Consider the following 24,263-nt stretch of genomic DNA (forward strand, 5'->3'; position numbering starts at 1 on the left):
CCTCATATGTGTATGTAAAGTGATCTGAGGGTGCACTAGAGGGCTCAGAAGGGAAGGAGCATCATTGGGCTTTTGGAGAGCGAATTTTGCTGAAATGGTTTTTGGGGGCATGTCGCAATTAGGAAGCCCCCATGATGCCAGAACAGAACAGTAAAAAAAAAAAACACATGGCATACTATTTTGGAAACTACACCCCTCACAGAATTTAATAAGGGGTGCAGTGAGCATTTACACCCCACTGGCATTTGACAGATCTTTGGAAAATGGGCTGTACAAATGAAAATTAAATTTTTCATTTTTACGGACGAAAAATCTTTCAGATACCTGTGACATGTAAATGCTCACTGCACCCCTTGTTACATTCCGTGAGGGGTGTAGTTTCCAAAATGGGGTCACATGTGGAGGGGTCCACTGTTCTCGCACCATGGTGGCTTTGTAAACACACATAGCCTTCAATTCCAGCCTAATTCTCTCTCAAAAAGCCCAATGGCACCCCTTCTCTTCTGAGCATTGTAGTTTGCCCACAGAGCACTTTACATCCACATATGAGGTATTTATATACTCAGAAAAAATGAGGTTACAAATTTTGGGGGTCTTTCTTCCTATTACCCCTTGTGAAAATGAAAAATTTGGGGTAACACCAGCATTTCAGGGGGAAAAAACTAATCTTTAATTTTCATGTCCAACTTTAACGAAAATTTGTCAAAGACCTGTGGGTTGTTAAGGCTCACTATACCCATTGTTACGTTCCATGAGGGGTGTAGTTTCCAAAATGGGGTCACATTTTTTTTTTTGCATTCATGTCAGAACCGCTGTAACGATCAGCCACACCTGTGGAAATCACCAATTTAGGCCTCAAATGTACATTGCGCTCTTACTCCTGAGCCACGTAGTTCGTCCGCAGAGCATTTTACGTCCACATATGGGGTATTTCCGTACTCAAATTAGAAATTTTGAAAAGTGAAATGTATGAAAAGTATGAGGCAACACCAGCATATTAGTGTACAAATAAAAAAAAAATTACACTAATAGGCTGGGGTAGCCCCCAACTTTACCTTTTCATAAGGGGTAAAAGGAGAAAAATCCCGCCAAAATTTATAACGCAATTTCTCCTGAGTACGGAAATACCCCATATGTGGCCCTAAACTGTTGCCTTGAAATACGACAGGGCTCTGAAGTGAGAGAGCACCATGCGCATTTGAGGCCTAAATAAGGAATTTGCAATAGGGGCGGACCCGGTTACAAGGATGGGGCTTATCTCCACCAAAACCCTACAGCAGTGTTTCCCAACATCTGTTGCAAGACTCCCAGCCTGCCAGGACAGTATATGGCTATCCGGCAATACTGGGAGTTGTGGTTTTGCAATAGCTGGAGGCTGAATTGACCGGCGATTTGCGGCGATCTCCGACATGGGGGGGGGGGGCTCAGGACCCCCATAGGCATTGCCACGGGATGCCTGCTGATAGATATCAGCAGTCATTCCGGTTCCATCACCGCCCGGCGAACAGCGGTGATTGGAAATGCGGAGGGCGTACAGATACGCCCTCCGTCCTTAAGTTCCGGGACGCGATTGCATATCCATATTGTCACGATTCGGCTGGCTGGAGGTGGATCCTCTGTGCCAGAGAGGGATTGGCGTGGACCGTGTTGGTGGACCGGTTCTAAGTTGCTACTGGTATTCACCAGAGCCCGCCGCAAAGCGGGATGGTCTTGCAGCGGCGGTAGCAACCAGGTCGTATCCACCAGCAACGGCTCAACCTCTCTGACTGCTGAAGATAAGCGCGGTACAAGGGAGTAGACAAGAGCAAGGTCGGACGTAGCAGAAGGTCAGGGCAGGCAGCAAGGATCGTAGTCAGGGGCAACGGCAGGAGGTCTGGAACACAGGCTAGGAACACACAAGGAAACGCTTTCACTGGCACAATGGCAACAAGATCCGGCGAGGGAGTGCAGGGGAAGTGAGATATAAGTAGGGAGTGCACAGGTGAACACACTGATTAGGCCTGCTGCGCCAATCAGTGGCGCAGTGGCCCTTTAAATTGCAGAGACCCGGCTCGCGCGCGCCCTAAGGAGCGGGGCCGCGCGCGCCAGGACAAGACAGACGGGGAACGGGTCAGGTACGGGAGCCGGGACGCGCATCGCGAGCGGGCGCCTCCTGCGTCACGAATCGCATCCCGGCTGGGAGTGATATTGCAGCGCACCCGGTCAGCAGGTCTGACCGGGGCGCTGCGAATGAGAGGATGCTGCGAGCACTCCGGGGAGGAGCGGGGACCTGGAGCGCTCGGCATAACAGTACCCCCCCCTTGGGTCTCCCCCTCTTCTTGGAGCCTGAGAACCTGAGGATAAGACTTTTGTCTAGGATGTTGTCCTCAGGTTCCCAGGATCTCTCCTCTGGGCCACAGTTCTCCCAATCCACCCAAAAAAATCTTTTACCTTTGACAATCTTGGAGGCCAGAATCTCCTTCACAGAGAAGATGTCAGACGAACCGGAAACAGGAGTGGGAGAAACAACTTTGGGAGAGAAGCGGTTAAGGATGAGTGGTTTAAGGAGAGAGACATGGAAGGCATTGGGAATACGGAGAGAAGGAGGAAGAAGGAGTTTGTAAGAGACAGGGTTAATCTGGCACAAGATTTTGAAAGGACCAAGATAGCGTGGTCCCAGTTTGTAACTAGGGACACGAAAGCAGACATACTTAGCGGAGAGCCATACCTTGTCTCCGGGAGCAAAAATGGGGGGAGTTCTTCTTTTTTTTATCAGCAAATTTTTTCATCCGGGATGAAGCCTGTAAAAGAGAATTTTGGGTCTCTTTCCATATGGTGGAAAGATCACGAGTCACCTCATCCACAGCGGGCAAACCAGAGGGCAAGGGAGTAGGGAGGGGAGGAAGAGGGTGACGGCCGTACACCACGAAAAATGGGGATTTAGCAGAAGATTCGGAGACTCTGAAGTTGTATGAGAATTCGGCCCATGGTAGAAGATCTGCCCAATCATCCTGGCGGGAGGAAACAAAATGCCGTAAATAGTCACCCAGGACCTGATTAATTCTTTCTACTTGCCCATTGGATTGGGGATGATAAGAAGAAGAGACGTTTAATTTGATCTTGAGCTGTTTACAGAGGGCCCTCCAGAATTTAGACACGAATTGGACGCCTCTATCCGAGACCATATGCGTGGGCAAACCGTGAAGGCGAAAAATGTGTACAAAAAATTGCTTTGCCAACTGAGGCGCTGAAGGAAGACCAGGAAGAGGAATAAAATGTGCCATCTTGCAAAATCGATCAACGACCACCCAAACAACTGTGTTGCCACGGGATGAGGGCAAGTCCGTAATAAAGTCCATACCAATCTGTGACCAAGGCTGTTCAGGAACAGGCAGAGGATGAAGGAGACCAGCAGGCTTCTGGCGAGGAGTCTTATCCCGGGCACAGACAGTACAGGCCCGCACGAAATCAACAACATCAGTCTCCAGAGTCGGCCACCAATAAAATCGAGAGATGAGTTGCAAGGATTTTTTGATGCCCGCATGGCCTGCAAGGTGGGAGGAGTGTCCCCATTTGAGAATCCCGAGACGCTGGCGTGGAGAAACGAAGGTCTTCCCTGGAGGAGTTTGCCTGATGGAAGCAGGGGAAGTGGAGATCAGACAGTCCGGAGGAATGATGTGTTGCGGAGAGACCTCTACTTCAGAGGCATCAGAAGAACGAGAGAGGGCATCGGCCCTAATGTTCTTGTCAGCAGGGCGAAAATGGATTTCAAAGTTAAAACGGGCAAAGAACAACGACCACTTAGCCTGGCGAGGGTTCAGTCGTTGGGCAGACTGGAGATAGGAGAGATTCTTGTGATCAGTGTATATAATAACTGGATATTTTGATCCCTCCAGCAGGTGCCTCCATTCCTCAAGCGCCAATTTAATGGCCAGTAGTTCTCGATCACCAATGGAGTAGTTTTTCTCCGCCAGAGAGAAGGTCCTAAAAAAAAACCCACAAGTAACAGCATGCCCGGAAGAATTTTTTTGTAGAAGGAAAGCTCCAGCTCCCACAGAGGAGGCATCTACCTCCAATAGAAAGGGTTTAGATGGGTCAGGTCTGGAGAGCACGGGAGCAGAAGAAAAGGCAGACTTGAGATATTTAAATGCGTCTTCCGCTTGGGGGGTCCAGGACTTAGGATTGGCATTTTTCTTGGTTAAAGCCACGATAGGGGCCACAATAGTGGAGAAGTGTGGAATGAATTGTCTGTAATAATTGGCGAACCCCAAAAAACGTTGGATAGCACGGAGTCCGGAGGGGCGTGGCCAATCTAACACGGCAGATAGTTTATCTGGGTCCATTTGTAGTCCCTGGCCAGAGACCAAGTATCCTAGGAAAGGAAGAGATTGACATTCAAAGAGACATTTCTCCATTTTGGCATAAAGTTGATTGTCCCGAAGTGTCTGAAGAACCATGCGGACATGCTGGTGGTGTTCCTCTAAGTTGGCAGAAAAAATCAGAATATCGTCCAGATAAACCACAACACAGGTATATAGGAGATCACGAAAAATTTCATTAACAAAGTATTGGAAGACGGCAGGGGCGTTGCACAGGCCAAAGGGCATGACCAGATACTCAAAGTGTCCATCTCTGGTGTTAAATGCAGTCTTCCATTCGTCCCCCTCCCTGATGCGGATGAGATTATAAGCACCTCTTAAGTTCAGTTTGGTAAAGATGTGGGCGCCTTGTAGGCGATCAAAGAGTTCCGAGATAAGAGGTAAGGGGTAGCGTTTTTTTACCGTGATTTTATTAAGTCCGCGGTAATCAATGCAAGGGCGTAGGGAGCCATCTTTTTTGGACACGAAAAAAAATCCAGCTCCGGCAGGAGAGGAGGACTTGCGGATAAACCCCTTTTTTAAATTCTCCTGGATGTACTCCGATATGGCTTGAGTCTCTGGAGCAGACAGAGGATAGATTCTGCCCCGGGGTGGAGTAGTACCCGGGAGGAGGTCAATAGGACAGTCATAAGGCCTGTGAGGAGGTAAAGTCTCTGCTTGCTTTTTGCAAAAAAACATCAGCATAGTCCAGATAAGCCTTAGGAAGACCAGATACCGGGGGAACCACAGGGTCACGACTGTGAGTACTGGGAACCGGTTTAAGACAGTCCTTGTGACGAGAAGTACCCCAGTTCTTGATTTCTCCTGTGGACCAATCAAAGGTTGGGGAATGGCGTTGAAGCCACGGTAATCCAAGAAGAATTTCTGAAGTGCAGTTGGAGAGGACCAAAAATTCAATTTTTTCGTGATGGGGTCCGATGCACATTAGGAGAGGTTCCATGCGGTAACGCACGGTACAGTCCAATCTTTCATTGTTAACAGAATTGTTGTAGAGGGGTCTGGCGAGACTGGTCACCGGGATGTTGAACCTGTTGATGAGAGAGGCCAAAATAAAATTTCCTGCAGATCCGGAATCCAAGAAGGCCATAGTAGAGAAGGAGAAGGTAGAAGAAGATATCCGCACGGGCACAGTAAGGCGTGGAGAAGCAGAGTTCACATCAAGAACTGTCTCGCCGTTGTGCGGAGTCAGCGTACGTCTTTCCAGGCGGGGAGGACGGATAGGACAATCCTTCAAGAAATGTTCGGTACTGGCACAGTACAGGCAAAGATTCTCCATCCGGCGTTGTGTCCTCTCTTGAGGTATCAAGCGAGACCGGTCAACTTGCATAGCCTCCACGGCGGGAGGCACAGGAACGGATTGCAGAGGACCAGAGGAGAGAGGAGCCGGGGAGAGAAACCGCCTCGTGCGAACAAAGTCCATATCCTGGCGGAGCTCCTGACGCCTTTCGGAAAAACGCATGTCAATGCGGGTGGCAAGATGAATAAGTTCATGCAGGTTAGCAGGAATTTCTCGTGCGGCCAGCACATCTTTAATGTTACTGGATAGGCCTTTTTTAAAGGTGGCGCAGAGGGCCTCGTTATTCCAGGATAATTCGGAGGCAAGAGTACGGAATTGGATGGCGTACTCGCCAACAGAAGAATTACCCTGGACCAGGTTCAACAGGGCAGTCTCAGCAGAAGAGGCTCGGGCAGGTTCCTCAAAGACACTTCGAATCTCCGTGAAGAAGGAGTTTACAGAGGCAGTGACAGGGTCATTGCGGTCCCAGAGCGGTGTGGCCCATGACAGAGCTTTCCCAGACAGAAGGCTGACTACGAAAGCCACCTTAGACCTTTCAGTAGGAAACTGGTCCGACATCATCTCCAAGTGCAGGGAACATTGCGAAAGAAAGCCACGGCAAAACTTAGAGTCCCCATCAAATTTATCCGGCAAGGATAATCGAAGGCTGGAAGCGGCCACTCGCTGCGGAGGAGGTGCAGGAGCTGGCGGAGGAGAAGATTGCTGGAACTGTGGTAATAGCTGCTGCAGCATCACGGTCAGTTGAGACAGCTGGTGGCCTTGTTGCGCTATCTGTTGCGACTGCTGGGCGACAACCGTGGTGAGGTCGGCGACAACTGGCAGTGGGACTTCAGCGGGATCCATGGCCGGATCTACTGTCACGATTCGGCTGGCTGGAGGTGGATCCTCTGTGCCAGAGAGGGATTGGCGTGGACAGTGTTGGTGGACCTTTTCTATGTTGCTACTGGTATTCACCAGAGCCCGCCGCAAAGCAGGATGGTCTTGCAGCGGCGGTAGCAACCAGGTCGTATCCACCAGCAACGGCTCAACCTCTCTGACTGCTGAAGATAAGCGCGGTACAAGGGAGTAGACAAGAGCAAGGTCGGACGTAGAAGAAGGTCAGGGCAGGCAGCAAGGATCGTAGTCAGGGGCAACGGCAGGAGGTCTGGAACACAGGCTAGGAACACACAAGGAAACTGGCACAATGGCAACTGGCACAATGGCAACAAGATCCGGCGAGGGAGTGCAGGGGAAGTGAGGTATAAGTAGGGAGTGCACAGGTGAACACACTGATTAGGCCTGCTGCGCCAATCAGTGGTGCAGTGGCCGCGCGCGCCGGGACAAGACAGATGGGGAACGGGTCAGGTACGGGAGCCGGGACGCGCATCGCGAGCGGGCGCCTCCTGCGTAGCGAATCGCATCCCGGCTGGGAGTGATATTGCAGCGCACCCGGTCAGCAGGTCTGACCGGGGCGCTGCGAATGAGAGGATGCTGCGAGCGCTCCGGGAGGAGCGGGGACCCGGAGCGCTCGGCGTAACACATATGTCCTCCGTCCCCAACAGGTTAAAATATATATATATATATCCGTGCTGGAAAAACTAGGAACACCATCTAGATTCTAATAGGTCAGAGAAATGGGGAGTAGCTCAGGACTTACAGACAGACCGTACATCCTGGGAGTTGTAGTTTTACAACAGCTGTAGGCACACTGGTGGGGAACCACTGAGTTAGAAAACAGACTCTAGCTCAGTGATTCCAACCCATGTGCCTCCAGCTGTTGCAACAGCCTTTAAATGTGTGGGCATGCTGGGAGTTGTAGTTTTGCAGCTTTTAGAAGGCCACAGTGAAGATCACTTATCGCGACCTTCACTGCAGCCTTCTCCACACCGCACTTTCTGGCCGCACTCCTCCTGCTGCCGTCGATGCCGCCGCTGCTCCAGGATGCCGCCTCTGCCGGTCTGGTAAGCTGGCCATGCTCCCCATCTCGCCGCCCACGTTCTCCCCCCCTGCTCTGCCCGGACTTCGATTGGTGGGCAGAGTGGGGGAAATTAACTCTAACCCCCCCCCCCGCCCCCAACTGCCATTGGTCGTCAGCCTGATCGACCAATGGCAGGGATAGGAGGAAATAGCAGCACTGCCACCTTGCTCCTATCCTTTAGGATGGTCGGAGCTGTCTCTGACAGCTCCTATCATTCTTATTTTCCGGGCGATCGGGTAACCATTGACCCAATCGGCCCGGATCGCCGCAAATCATCGCTCTGAATTGACAGGCGATTTGAGGTGATCTCCGACATCAGGACCCCCTAGGCATTGCCACGGGATGCCTGCTGATAGATATAAGCAGTCATCCCGGTTCAATCACTGCCTGGCGAGCGGCGGTGATCGGAAATGCAGAGGGCATACAGGTACGCACTCCATCCTTAAGTATCGGGACACGATTGCGTATCCATACGTCCTCCGTCCCCAACAGGTTAAAATATATATATAAAACCAGGCTGGAAAAACTAGGAACACAATCTAGGTTCTAATAGGTCAGAGAAATGGGGAGTAGCTTGGGACTTCCTTAAAGGAGTACTCTAGTGCAGAGTATTCCTGCTCCGTCCTGCCCGGGCTGCAAAATAAATGAAAATGAACCATCACTCACCTCCCTCGGTTCCCGCGGAGCGTCACTACAGCTGATCGGTCCTCCGGTGCATCTCCTTCATACTTCCGGGTGTAACGAAGCGTTACATGGCGCTCAGCCTATCGCCGGCCGAGGCTGAATATCGCGGCGGCCGGCGATAGGCTGAGCGCCATGTGACGCTTCGTTACACCCGGAAGTATGAAGGAGATGGACCGGAGGACCGATCAGCTGTAGTGGCGCTCCGCAGGAACCCAGGGAGGTGAGTGATGGTTCATTTTCATTTATTTTGCAGCCCGGGCAGGACGGAGCAGGAATACTCTGCACTAGAGTACTCATTTAATGCCTGTAGGATAAAGAATTTTGAGCCGCCAGTGTGGTGTCCCAGTACGTGATATGGTCCTTCTGTCCCATCAGGTTGAGTCCCTGTCCATCCCTAAGGCTCTCCTTCAGTGTCTTCCCCTGTGTATATAGGTTTCAGATAAAGGGTTTTCACATAAAGAGTAAAGAACCTTTATTGTTTGTCACATGATTATATTTGTACCACATGATTGTGTTTAACCCCTTAAGGACAGCGGGTGTATCCATACGCCCCCGTTTTAAAGTCCTTAAGGACTGACGGCGAGCGGCGGGGACCGGACCAGGGTGACTGCTGATATCCATCGCCGACAGACCCTCCTATGTCGGCGATGGCCGCAAATCGTCGGTCAATTCAGACCAACGATTTGTGGCTTTTCTGGGTCAATCGGGTCTCTGGTGACCCGGTGACCCAGAAAAAAAGGGTGAATGTGGCTGTCCGAGCCAGCCCCATTCACCCTTACCCAGCAGGAGTGAGGGGGCATGGGTGCCGCCTCACGATCACGTGATTGATCGGTCGGAACGACCGACCAATCACGACTCTGCTGGGTGGTGATCTGGACAGCTGTTGCATAACTACAACTCGCAGTATGCACAGACTACCAAAGGGTATGCTGAGAGTTGTAGCAGTATGCCTCCAGCTGTTGCAAAACTACAACTTCCAGCATGCCCTTCAACTGTCAATGCATGCTGATTGTTGCAGTTTTGCAACAGCTGGAGGCACATTGTTTGTGAAACCGAGTTTGTTACCTTACTCAGTGTTTTGCAACCAGTGTGCCTCCAGCAGTTGCAAAAATAAAACTATGAGCATGCACTGAGAGACTATACGTGCTGGGAGTTCTAGTTTTGCAACAGCTGGAGGCACACTGGTTGCGAAACACTGAGTTAAGTAACAAACTCTGTGTTTCGCAACCAATGTGCCACCAGCTGTTGCATAACTACAACTCCCAGCATGTATCGTATGTCAGTGCATGCTGGGAGTTGTAGTTTTGCAACAGCTGGAGGTTTGCCCCCCATATGAATGTACAGGGTACATTCACATGGGCGGGTTTACAGCGAGTTCTGCTGCAAGTTTGAGATGCGGAAAATTTTCCGCCGCAGCTCAAACTCCCAGCGAGAAACTCATTGTAAACCTCCACCCGTGTGAATGTACCCTAAAAACACTACACTACACAAACACATAATAAAGGGTAAAACACTACATATACAAAAACCCCTACACAGTCACTCCCTCCCCAATAAGAAAAAAACAAAAAAACATATTGTACCGCAGTGTTTTCCAAAACGGAGCCTCCAGCTGTTGAAAAACAACAACTCCCAGTATTGCCGGACAGCCACTGACTGTCAAGGCATGCTGGGAGTTTTACAACCGCTGGAGACACCCTGTTCGGGAAACAATGTATTTTTGTGGCGGATTCAAATCTCAAATTTAGTCCTCAAATACACATGGTGCTCTCTCACTTCGGAGCCCTGTCGTATTTCAAGGAAACAGTTTAGGGCCACATATGGGGTATCTCCGTACTCGGGAGAAATTGCGTTACAGATTCTTGGGGCTTTTTCTCCTTTTACCCCTTATGAAAAGGTAAAGTTGGGGTCTACACCAGCATGTTAGTGTAAAAAAAAATATTTTTACACTAACATGCTGGTGTTGCCCCATACTTTTAATTTTCACAAGCGGTAAAAGGAAAAAAAGACCCCCAAAATTTGTAACGCAATTTCTCCTGCGTACAGAACTACTCCATATGTGGGCGTAAAGTGCTCTGTGGGCCCACAACATGGCTCAGAAGTGAGAGCGTGCCATGTACATTTGAGGTGATTTGCACAGGGATGGCTGATTTTACAGTGGTTCTGAAATAAATGCAAAGCAATAAATAGATGTGACCCCATTTTGGAAACGACATCCCTCATGGAACGTAACAAGGGGTATAGTGAGCCTTAACACCCCACAGGTGTTTGACAAATTTCCGTTAAAGTTGGATGTGAAAATTAAAAAAAAAATGTTTTTCACTAAAATGCTGGTGTTACCCTACATTTTTCATTTTCACAAGGGTGAATAGGAAAAAAGCCCCCCAAAATATGTAGCCCCATTTCCTCTGAGTAAGAACATACCTCATATGTGGATGTAAAGTGCTCTGCGGGCTTCTGGAGAGAGAATGTGTCCAAAATTGAAAGCCATGTGTGTTTACAAAGCCCCCATAGTGCCAGAAAAATGTGACCCCATTTTGGAAATGACACCCCTCACGGAATGTAATAAGGGGTACAGTGAGCATTTACACACCACAGCTGTCTGACAGATTTTTGGAACAGTGGTCCGTGAAAATGAAATGTTTTTCATTTGGACGGCCCACTGTTCCAAAGATCTGTCAAACGCCAGTGGGGTGTAAATGTTTACTGCACCCTTTATTAAATTCTGTGAGGGGTGTAGTTTCCAAAATGGGGTCACATGTCAGGGGGGGGGGGGTCCACTGTTCTGGCACCATGGGGGCTTTGTAAACGCACATGGCCCCCGACTTCCATTCCAACCAAATTCTCTCTTCAAAAGCCCAGTGGCGCTCCTTCTCTTCTGAGCATTGTAGTTCACCTGCAGAGCACTTTACATACACATATGGGGTATTTCCATACTCAGAAGGAATGGGGTTACAAATTTTGGGAGGCTTTTTCTCCAATTACCCCTTGTGCAAATGAAAACTTTGGGGTAAAACCAGCAGTTAGTGAAAAAAAACTAATTTTTCATTTTCACGTTAAACTTTAGTGGAAATTTGTCAAGCACCTATGGGGTGTTAAGGCTCACTGTATGCCTTGTTACGTTCCTTGAGGGGTGTAGTTTCCAAAATAGTATGCCATGTGTTTTTTTATTTGCTGTTCTGGCACCATAGGGGCTTCCTAAATACAACATGCCCCCCAAAAACCATTTTAGCAAAATTTGCTTTCCAAACACCAAATGTGTCTTCTTCTCTTCTGAGCATTGTAGTGTGCCCGCAGTGCACTTGACATCCACACATGTGGTGTTTCCATACTCAGAAGAGATGGGGTTACAAATTTTGGGGAGCATTTTCTCCTATAACCCCTTGTAAAAATGTAAAAGTTGGGGGAATGTCAGCACTTGAAAAAAAAAATTCATTTGCACATCCAACTTTAACAAAAAGTCGTCAGACACCTGTGGGGTGTTAAGGCTCAGCGGACCCCTAGTTACGTTCCTTGAGGGGTGTAGTTTCCAAAATGGTATGCCATGCTGATGTTTTTTTTTTTTGTTTTTTTTTTGCTGTTCTGGCACCATAGGGGCTTCCTAAATGGGACATGCCCTCAAAAAGCCAAAATCCCATTGTCGCTCCTTCCCTTCTGAGGCCTCTAGTGCACCCACAGAGCACTTGACATCCACATATGAGGTATTTCCTTACTCAAGAGAAATTGGGTTACAAAGTTTGGAGGGCTTTTTCTCCTTTTACCCCTTGTAAAATTTCAAAAACTGGGTCTACAAGAACATGCGAGTGTAAAAAATGAAGATTTTGAATTTTCCGCTTTACCTTGCTGCTATTTCTGTGAAACACCTAAAGGGTTAACACACTTTCTGAATGTCATTTTGAATACTTTGGGAGGTGCAGTTTTTATAATGGGGTCATTTATGGGGTATTTCTAATATGAAGACCCCTCAAATGCACTTCAAAACTGAACTGGTCCCTGAAAATTTCCGTTTTTGAAAATTTTGTGAAAAATTGGAAATTGCTGCTGAACTTTGAAGCCCTCTGATGTCTTCCAAAAGTAAAATCATTTCAACTTTTTGAGCAAATATAAAGTAGACATATTGCATATGTGAATCAATATATAATTTATTTGGAATATCCATTTTCCTTTCAAGCAGAGAGTTTCAAAGTTAGAAAAATGCAAAATTTTCAAAATTTTTATGAAATTTGGGGATTTTTCACCAGGAAAGGATGCAAGTAACAACGAAAATTTACCACTGTGTTAAAGTAGAATATGTCTCGAAAAAACATTCTCGGAATCAGAATAATTGGTAAAAGCATCATAGAGTTATTAATGCAGTGGTCAGAATTGCAAAAAAGGGCTCAGTCCTTAAGGTGAAAAGGGGCTCAGTCCTTAAGGGGTTAAGTCACATGTTTAAGTCATATGCTAGTTACCCAGAGAACCCCACCAGTAACCAGGTGACCTCCTGGGTAAACTATGGGCTCCTTGCACAGCCCCCCTATATAAGATAGGGAGGAGCTGCAATCACACTCTTACACCTCGTCTGTTCCTGTCGTCTCGGTGTGTGTCCAGAGCATTGGAGGCCTCAAGCCTAAAGTCTGCAGCCACCTGACAGATTGCAAGTAAGCTAAAGTCATCTAATTTTCAGTCATTAAGTCAGTCAAGTCAAGTCTTCTGTCTAGTCACCGTGGCCTTCATCATAGTCTACATACTGCAAGTCCCAGCAAGCCTGTGAGGTCTCTCTATGTCACTGGCCACCTCTCTGGGATACTGGCTGAACTGTATAGAGTGTACCACCTGTTTAACCTTAGTAAAAGCTACCATTACCCTTAACCAGGCCTTGTACTCTTTATTGCCCCTGCCTGACCTAGAATTAGCGGTACTACCTTTGGGTGATTATATAGGAAAACCACGCCCTGGCGTCACGAACAAGAAATGTTTAATACCATCTACCCCTTGGGCACTAACATCTGCCCTGCATCTACCTCACTACACCCGTGGCTCACCACACCAGATCCAGCGGCTCTCACACTGAGCCAGTCGTTTGGCTATGTCGTCCCCCCCCTCCCCCCCACACACACACACAAATACTGGGATATATGAGATTGATCCCTTGTACTTTAAACGATGTTGGATCACATCCATGTTGTAATTTGAAATGTCTTGGAACCGGTTTAAGGTCTTCAAGATTGGTCATTGCTGCAGCTGCTTTAATATCACGAACATGTTCTCTTACTCGAATTTTCAGGGCCCATGTGGTGAGTCCAATATGGATCTTAGGATCTTGCCTTCCTCTGGATCAACTCAGTAGGGACTCATTAGGGTGGAAATTGATGGACTCTTGATGGAATCTGGTCTTTTGTCAATCTTATGAACTATGTGACTATGTAACAAATTGCATAATATATAACATATCTTGTAGAGCAAGAAATTTGGTATGTGATCCTAAAAGTTTGAATACCCGAGGAATCAGTAAATGTTGTAGATCTTTCCACATTGGGGCAGGCCACACAGTGGCCACACTGGGTATCCACAGTCAAGAAATCTATGACGAAGATTGTCAGCTTGCTTCTGGAATGCCTGGTCTGAGGAGCATATCCGTTTAGCACGTAGGTACTGTCCATATGGTACTGTCAGGGTGGGATGATAAGGCATGAAGGTAGGAGTTTATAGCAGTTTACTTGCGGAACATACCTGTTTGGATATAACCGTTTACATCACGTTGGAGAAGTACATCCAAAAATTCAACATGGTTTTTGTCACATGTATAAGTAAGCCTGATGTTTTTGTTGTTATCATTCAATTTAGATATAAATTGGGCCAACTGAAAAGAATCACCCTGCCAGATCATGAGGATGTCGTCGACGTACTGTGCCCAAAAAAAGGACACGGTCTATTGCGACATCCCTATGACCTGACAGGAACAGGTCCCCCTCCCACAGCCCCAGGAAAAGACAGGCATACAAGGGCGAACAAGCCGCCCCTGTAGCCGTCCCCTGGAGCTGCAGGTACAGGGACCCATTAAATGAAAAAAAATTATGCGACAAAATAAATTCAGGTAACTGCAATGTAAACTGGGAAATCTCAGGTGAGTAGTTACTAGTATCCAAGTAAAACTTGGCTGCAGCCAGACCATCCTCGTGTTTAATACTGGTGTACAGAGATTCAACATCGCATTTGACCAGTAATACGGCATCCTCTAATTGAATGCCATCCACTCGTCTCATGAAATCAGTAGCATCTCGAACATAGGAGGTCAAACTCTCAACAAGGGGCTTCAATTTAGAGTCCACAAATTTGGCAAAACATTCAGTGAGGTTACCTGGACCGGAGATAATCGGTCTCCTGGGTGGACGTGTCTGTTGCTTGTTTACCTTGGGAAGGAGGTATAGCATAGAAACAGTTGGGTGCTGTACATATAGTACATCGGCCAAATCCTTGGTGATTACTGAGGCAGTCACTGCTGCTTCCAAAATCAATTTCAACATGGACTGAAAGGGAAGTAGAGGATTGAATGTTAATCTGTGGTAGCAGGTAGAGTCCCTAAATTGGCGGTATGCCCTGAACACACTCTCCGGGCTATACCATATGGACAGTACTTACATATTAAATGGATATGCTCCTCAGACCAGGCATTCCAGAAGCAAGCTGACGATCTTCGTCATAGAATTCTTGACCGTGGATACAGCCATAGAAACATCAGCCATAGAAAGCATGTAATAAAGCTAGAAATGGTCCTAGATCCCAACTTCTTCAGACTCACAGGTACATCCATCTGATGATAATATCCGGTTTGTGACCAATTACCATTCTCATTGGAACAAGATGAGGGAATGTTTTGATAAGTATTGGACAGTGCTCACAGTAGACCCTATCTTACAACACTACATTCCTTGCAGGACAAAGATCCAGCCAAGATCGTATGGATCGGCTACCATAGGTTCTAGGCAAGCCTGTGTCTCACTCCCCTTCTATGGCAGTATCCTCAACCAACAATGATGGCCCTCTGGCTAAAGTGACACTACCCATTGAAGGGCACCCTACCACCTTTCTTATAGACGCAGGTGCAGCCAGAAGTGTAATAAGGGTCCAAGATCTGCCAACTAAATCCTTTCTTTCAAAAATAGATGTTTTCTGTGTGGGGGTTGATGGAGTCCCCTGAACCAATCCCCTCGCCAAGCCTCTCCACATAGCCAACATCCCCCACTTACTGGCAAGACTTGTGGTCTCAGACACCTGTCCACTCAACCTGTTGGGTGCAGATGTCCTTTCTAGACTCCAGGCCTCCATCAAAGTTAGTCAGGATGGAACTGTATCCATCTCCTCCCCTCTGGATACTAATGATGTCTCTGCTCTTTGTTCCATCCAGATCATGCTGGCTCTTCAGCAAACTCCCACTTGCACAATCCTATCAGAAGTGCTTGCCCATATCCCAACAAGCCTCTGGTCTGCTGGTCCAGAAGATATTGGCAAACTTAAAGTTCCGCCTGTAATGGTCACTCTCAAGCCAGGAACCCCGCTGCCTAGGAAACCCCAGTATCCACTTAAGATTGCCCAATCAGAGGCTATCTCTAAACAAGTCCAAACATTGGTCAACAATGGGGCTCTCACCCCATGCACTTCCCCCTGCAACACGCCCCTATGACTAACCTAATGGAACTATCCACCAACTCCATAAATAAACTTAGCACTAGACCAATATACCAATTTTTTAATGGTGACATGTACATCAACAATAGCCCACAACAATCCAAATGGGAAAAAGAGCTAAAGACCATCATTTCTAATTATTAATGGGCACAAGCATACGCAACACTAAAGAAGGCCACATCCTGCATAAACCACAAGGAACAATTTTTTAAAATAACCACTAAATGTTATTACTCGCAGCTAAACTTAACTCTATGATACCCACTTGTTCCCCATTATGTTGGAGAGGGTGTAATCAGACAGGAACTATCAGTCACATATTCTGGACATGTCCTTCTCTACATAAATTGAAAAAAGATTTAAATGAACTTATGCAAGTAGTGCCACATAAAACCATCTCCTTATCCAGTAAACTTACTCTCCTGAATGTAGATTTAAACACTATAGATGCAAAATACAGGACCCCTGTTTGTCACATTAGCGTATAGCTAGATGGAAGTCTGTAAATATACCTACAACTGCAGATATCATAGAAATGGTTAGAACAAACTGCTTCTATGAGACAACGTATGCTTGGAAGAATAACACCGGAGAGAAATGCAAAGAAAATTGGAGAAGATGGACGAGACTCTTCCCGACTTCAAAATAAATAGTACATCTTTCATGCAATACACCTGTGTTCTTTTTTTTTTTTTTTTTACATACAATGGTACATGGTGATATACAACCATTTTTAAGTTCTGTTACATAGTTACATAGTTACATAGTATGGTTGAAAAAAGACATACGTCCATCAAGTCCAACCAGGATGTAAGGGGATAAGGGAAAGGGATGTAGTTTTATAATTCTGCATAAGCATTAATGTTATTTTGTTCCAGGAATGTATCTAACCCTGCTTTAAAGCTGTTAATTGTTCCTGCTGTGACCAGTTCCTGAGGTAGACCGTTCCATAAATTCACAGTCCTCACGGTAAAGAAGGCGTGCCGCCCCTTTAGACTAAACCTTTTCTTCTCCAGACGGAGGGAGTGCCCCCTCGTCCTTTGGGGGGGTTTAACCTGGAACAGTTTTTCTCCATATTTTTTGTATGGGCCATTTATATACTTATATACGTTTATCATATCCCCCCTTAAACGTCTCTTCTCAAGACTAAACAATTGTAACTCCTTTAATCGCTCCTCATAGCTAAGATGTTCCATGCCCCATATTAGTTTAGTCGTGCGTCTCTGCACCCTTTCCAACTCCGCAGTGTCCCTTTTATGAACAGGCGACCAAAACTGAACAGCATATTCCAGGTGAGGCCGTACCAATGCTTTATAAAGGGGGAGTATTATGTCCCTGCCCCTCGAGTCCATGCCTCTTTTTATACATGACAATATCCTGCCGGCTTTGGAAGCAGCAGCCTGACATTGCATGCTATTTTGTAGTCTGTGATCTACAAGTACACCCAGATCCTTCTCTACCAGTGACTCTGCCAGTTTAATCCCCCCTAAGACATACGACGCATGCAGGTTATTAGTACCCAGATGCATAACTTTACATTTATCCACATTGAACCTCATTTGCCAAGTGGATGCCCAGACACTTAGTCTATCCAAGTCATCTTGTAACTTATGCACATCCTCTATAGACTGTACCGTGCTACAAAGCTTGGTGTCATCTGCAAAGATAGAAACAGAGCTGTTAATACCATCCTCTATATCATTGATAAATAAATTAAACAGCAGCGGGCCCAGTACTGAACCTTGGGGTACACCACTAATAACCGGGGACCAATCAGAGTACGAATCATTTACCACCACTCTCTGGGTACGATCCATGAGCCAGTCTTCAATCCAGTTACAAACTAAAGTTTCCAAGCCCAAGGACCTTAACTTACCTGTCAGATGTCTGTGAGGGACAGTATCAAACGCTTTGGCAAAATCCAGAAACACTATATCCACAGCCATTCCTCTGTCAAGGCTTCTACTCACCTCTTCATAAAAGCAAATTAGATTGTTTTGGCAACTTCTATCCTTAGTAAACCCATGCTGGCTATCACTTATAATACTATTATCCCCTATGTATTCTTGTATGTAATCCCTTATAAGTCCTTCAAACAATTTACCCACAATGCACGTTAGACTTACCGGTCTATAATTGCCTGGCGAAGACCTAGAGCCCTTCTTGAAGATTGGTACCACATTAGCCTTGCGCCAGTCCCTTGGCACAATACCAGACACCAGAGAATCTCTAAATATCATGAACAAGGGTACAGATATTACTGAACTTACCTCTCTAAGAACTCTTGGGTGTAGTCCATCCGGCCCTGGAGATTTGCTTACATTTACTTTACTTAACTTACCTTGTACCATCTCTACATTAAGCCAGTTCAATACATTATATGATGTGTTACCAGCACTGACCTGACCAATGTCAGCTCCTTCTTCCATAGTATATACAGAACTAAAGAACCCATTCAGTAGCTCCGCCTTCTCTTGATCGCCCGTGACAACCTCCCCATTATCATTATTAAGGGGTCCTACATGCTCTGTCCTTGGTTTTTTTGTATTTATATATCTAAAAAAATATTTAGGATTAGTTTTGCTTTCTTCGGCCACCTGTCTCTCATTTTGAATTTTTGCTGTTTTTATTACATTTTTACAGATTTTATTAAGCTCCTTGTACTGTTTAAATGTTATAGCTGACCCATCAGATTTGTATTTTTTGAAGGCTATTTTTTTGTTGTTTATTGCTCTTTTAACCTCATTTGTCAGCCATGTGGGATTTAGTTTTAATCGTTTATATTTGTTCCCCTTTGGTATATATTTAGCTGTATAGTTATTTAGAGTTGATTTAAAGATGTCCCATTTACCTTCTGCATCAGCATTTGAGAACACCTCCCCCCAGTCTATGTCCTGTAGTGCAGCTCTCAGCCCAGGGAAGTTTGCCCTTAAAGTTATATGTTTTTGCCTTCCCCGTCTGTCTTTGTTTTCTACATTTTAAATCAAAAGTAACTATATTGTGGTCGCTATTACCAAGGTTTTCCTGCACAGTTACATTACCAACCAGCTCTTCATTGTTGGAAATGATCAGATCCAACAAGGCATCACTTCTTGTTGGGTCCTCCACAAACTGGCCCATAAAATTATCCTGCAATAAATTTAGGAATTTTCTCCCCTTTGTAGTTTTAGCCAACCCCCGGCCCCAATCTATATCTGGATAGTTAAAATCTCCCATTATTACCACTGTACCTGCCTGGGCGGCCCTCTCTATTTGTTTATACAGCCGACCTTCTATCTCTTCAGTGATATTAGGGGGTCTGTAAATTACACCAAATATTATTTTTTCAGTATTTCCCTCCTTTTGTAATTCTACCCACAGTGATTCCACCTCCTCAGAATCATCACACACTATGGCATCGTTCACATTGACTTTCATACCACTTCTTACATACAGACAGACTCCACCACCTTTTCTGTTCATTCTATCCTTGCGAAACAATGTAAACCCCTGCAGATTAACAGCCCAGTCATGCGAGGAGTCCAGCCATGTCTCAGTGACCCCAACTATATCAATATGTTCCTCCAGTATCAAGGCCTCAAGCTCCCCCATTTTATTTGCTAGGCTTCTGGCATTTGTGAACATACACTTTACATTTCCATTAAGTTTTACACATATAGTCTCACTAATGGGATTTTCAGAGTTATTGGGGTTAATGTCATTTTTTGAGTTATAAGGGCTAATTGTACTATTTAAGTTATTGGGGCTAATGGGATTTTTTGAGTTATTGGGTCTAACATTATTATTTAAGTTATTGGGGCTAATGGGATTTTTTGCGTTATTGCGTCTAACGTTGTTATTTAAGTTATTGGGGCTAACGGTATTTTTTGAGTTAATGGGGCTTATTGTAGTTATTGAGTTATTGGGGCTAATGGAATTTTTTGAATTATTGGGATTACAATTTTTCGGGCTACATTTATTTTTACAGCTGGTTTGTAACGCATGAATCTCCTTATCCACTGTTCTTAACCTCCCCCCACAGGACTCCTCTCCACCCGTCATTATGTCCTGACCCCTCTCTAACCTATCCATCCCACTGTCTGCTTTCTTTGCTTTATTATCCTCCCCCCACTCACCTAGTTTAAATACTCAGCCACCCCTTCCAGGATTCTCTCCCCCAGCACAGCAGACCCCCTTCCATTCAGGTGCAAATTATCCGTAGAATAGAGTTTGTACCCCAATGAAAAGTCAGCCCAGTGCTCTAAAAACCCAAACCCTTCCCCCTCACACCACGACTTAAGCCATGCATTTAACTCCCTAAGCTCCCGCTGTCTTTCCTGCGATGCGCATGGCACAGGAAGTATTCCAGAGAACACAACCTTAGAGGTCCTTCCCTTCAGCTTGGCACCTAGTTCCTTGTAATTATTCTTCAAGGACCTCCACCTACCATGTATTCTGTCGTTGGTTCCTGTATTCTGTCGTTGGTTCTGTGTGTCTGAGATGAGAGAGGGGAGGACTTTGGGATCCGGAGTCGACTTGACCATGTCATCTGGAGCAATCAGGTATGAATAATAATACTTGGGGCTCATGTGCAAAGCCTCTTCCATCATTTATCATTACTCTTTACTATGCTTAATAGTGCTTGTGTATGATTATTAATACACAACACTTAATAATGACTTATAATCACTGACTAAATTTATAACTTTACTGAGTGATACTTCCATATTTGTACACAACTATTATATTTCTACCCTTTTATTGTAGTTCTATGTTACTTCTTGTAGGGCCATGAAATTGTAATGGCCTGATTTTCTTGTTGTAATTTCTTAAAAATCCTCAATAAAAATCATTTAAACCTATTCCCAGTCAAGAAGAAGACTGCCAAAGGGGAACCTGAGAAGTACAGGATGGTTCAGGACCTCAGAGCCGTGAATGAAGCCACAGTACTGGAAACCCCTATTGTACCTAATCCCAAAACTCTCCTAGCCAATTTGCTAAAGCCATGACTCTCATCTTGTCGACCTGGCAAGAACAGAACCCATCCTGGTGCTTATTAGCTACATGGATGATCTTCTGTTATGTGCTGATGACCTAGCATCTGCAGAAAGACACTCTGGAAGTCTCCTCTGCTATCTGGCAGATCTAGGCTGCAAGGCCTCAAAGCAGAAACTACAATGGTGTGCCACTTCAGTTGTCTTTCTTGGTCACTGCATCTCACAAGGCACAAGACACCTTACTCAGGACAGGATCAAAGCCATACAGGCTATCCCTGTATCAACAAGGCCCAAGAATTTACATGCCTTTCATGGACTGATGTCCTATTGCAGGTTATGGATCCCAGAAGCCTCTCTATTGATGCAACCTCTCTACGATGCTTTGAAGATGGATCCTTTTGACCTCTCGGAGGAAGCTATCTCCAGCTTCCAGAAACTCAAGGCGGCCATCTCCTCAGCACCTGCACTTGGCCTGCCAGATTATGACAAACCCTTCAAACTTTTTGTCTCTGAAAGACAGGGACATGCCACTGGTGTCCTAGCCCAGTCTCATGGCAACAGGACAAGACCTGTCGGATACTACTCTTGCAGACTTGATGCCGTAGCCAGAGGAGGTCCTTCCTGCCTTAGAGCTGTCTTTGCTGCACAAGCACTCCTAGACAAAACATCAGACCTAGTTCTTGGTCATGACCTCATCCTCCTGGCTCCTCATGACATCTCTGCAATTCTTAACCAGTCTTAACCAAAACATCTCTCCACAGCAAGGCATCTCAGACTACAGTGTTCACTCTTGATACCTGATAATATCACCCTGCTGAGATGCAATTAATGGTCTGATTATATTATAGGAGTAACCAAAGAAGTTTGTTTAAACTGTAAAACAGTGTCAATACTTTGTTCAGGAATGCACCAAAGGTGTCATAGGGGAGAACCGTAGGGGTCCCCTGGATCAATGAGGGAGCTATGTGTATAGTAATGTCCGTACATTGGGTGGCCTCAGGATTCAACAATGCAGAAAGGAGGTTTTGCAGACGTCATCATTTACATCTGTTATGACCTAGGTAAAACAATAAAGGTACCTGACCAACACGCTCCATAATCATCTTACCTGTTTCAAAGACTATGAGTAAACTTCATCTAACTGCCTGGGGTGGGCCAATATCAGTATCTCCTTGTCTAACTGTACTGATTCCCTAACCATAGATACAGTAAAGAATACAAATAAGAACCTAATAAACCTCTGATCCGTGCTATAAACCATCATATCCAGGCCTACAAAAAATGTATAGCAATTGCAAATCCCACCTTTGTAGACACCATGGCCATAGAAACAGGTTACTCAGATACTAATCTCTGGCTCACGTGGATGAGGTATACCGCAGGGAAAGGTAATAAAACCAACTGTTATGTTTGTGGTAGTGCTAGACCTCATCTAGGTACAGTCTCATTAAAGGGGTACTCCAGTGCTTACACATCTTATCCCCTATCCAAAGGATAGGGGATAAGATGCCTGATCGTGGGAGTTCCGCAGCAGGGGACGCCCGTGATCATGCACGCGGCACCCCGTTTGTAATCAGTGCTTGGAGTGTGTTCGCTCCGGGACTGATTATGGTCGACCGCAGGGCCAGCAGCGTGTGACGTCACGTCCCCGCCCCCGTGTGACGTCACGCTCCGCCCCTCAATGCAAGCCGACGGGAGGGGGAATGACAGCTATCACACCCTCTCCCGTAGGCTTGCATTGAGGGGCGGAGCGTGACATCACACAGGGGCGGGGGCGCGAACACGCTCCGGGCACTGATTACAAACGGGGTGCCGTGTTCAAGATCACGGGGGTCCCCAGCTGCGTGACTCCCGTGATCAGGCATCTTATCCCCTATCCTTTGGATAGGGGATAAGATGTGTAAGCACCGGAGTACCCCTTTAAATATCCCAGAGCAAGTAGAGGACTGCTTCCTCAGCCTATACACCAATATCCCCACTGATCACACAGATTGTGGATGGTGAAAGAAAGAATATCCTATAACCACTAAAATCCCTAGACCAGGAGAAGGTATCACCATTTTACCCTGGAAATTATACTTGTTATGTCATTGCAGGTGATCAAAGCAGATTCATGGGAAATTTTTCTACATATATTATAATCAACATATATTATAATCAACAAAGATTTGTAAACTTTTCAATAGAGGCTCTTAAAGGACATGCTGAACAGCTTAGTGCCGCATCTAGTATGACCTTTCAGAATAGGATGGCCTTAGATATGATTCTAGCAGAAAAAGGGGTGTGTAAAATGTTTGGGGATACCTGCTGTACATACATCCCAGATAATACAGGCCCCAATGGTAAAGTAACCCTAGCCATAAAGAAATTAGAAAGTCTGTCATTAGAACTCAGAAGAAATTCCGGAGTGTCAGACCCCTTGGACCAATATTTTAGTGGAATGGGAGGATGGCAGTAAATGTTGATGCAAATAGGAATATCAATTCTAACAATTCTCATTCTCCTAGCTTTTATCATCTGTTGCGTTCTACCATACCTGAAGAAGATGTGTGAAAAAGCCATGGACAATGCTACTGTCACGATTCGGCTGGCAGGAGGTGGATCCTCTGTGCCAGGGAGGGATTGGCGTGGACCGTGCTAGTGGACCGGTTCTAAGTTACTACTGGTTTTCACCAGAGCCCGCCGCAAAGCGGGATGGTCTTGCAGCGGCGGTAGTAACCAGGTCGTATCCACTAGCAACGGCTCAACCTCTCTGACTGCTGAAGATAGGCGCGGTACAAGGGAGTAGACAAGAGCAAGGTCGGACGTAGCAGAAGGTCGGGGCAGGCAGCAAGGATCGTAGTCAGGGGCAACGGCAGGAGGTCTGAAACACAGGCTAGGAACACACAAGGGAACGCTTTCACTGGCACGATGGCAACAAGATCCGGCGAGGGAGTGCAGGGGAAGTGAGGTATACATAGGGAGTGCACAGGTGAACACACTAATTAGACCAACTGCGCCAATCAGCGGCGCAGTGGCCCTTTAAATCGCAGAGACCCGGCGCGCGCGCGCCCTAGGGAGCGGGGCCGCGCGCGCCGGGACAGGACCGACGGAGAGCGAGTCAGGTACGGGAGCCGGGGTGCGCATCGCGAGCGGGCGCCACCCGCATCGCGAATCGCATCCCGGCTGGAGGCGGTATCGCAGCGCACCCGGTCAGTAGATCTGACCGGGGCGCTGCAGTAGCGAGGATGTGGCGAGCGCTCCGGGGAGGAGCGGGGACCCGGAGCGCTCGGCGTAACAGTCCCCCCCCCCTTGGGTCTCCCCCTCTTCTTGGGGCCTGAGAA

The sequence above is a fragment of the Hyla sarda genome, chromosome 8, assembly GCF_029499605.1.
Source record: "Hyla sarda isolate aHylSar1 chromosome 8, aHylSar1.hap1, whole genome shotgun sequence".
Lineage (NCBI taxonomy): Eukaryota > Metazoa > Chordata > Amphibia > Anura > Hylidae > Hyla > Hyla sarda.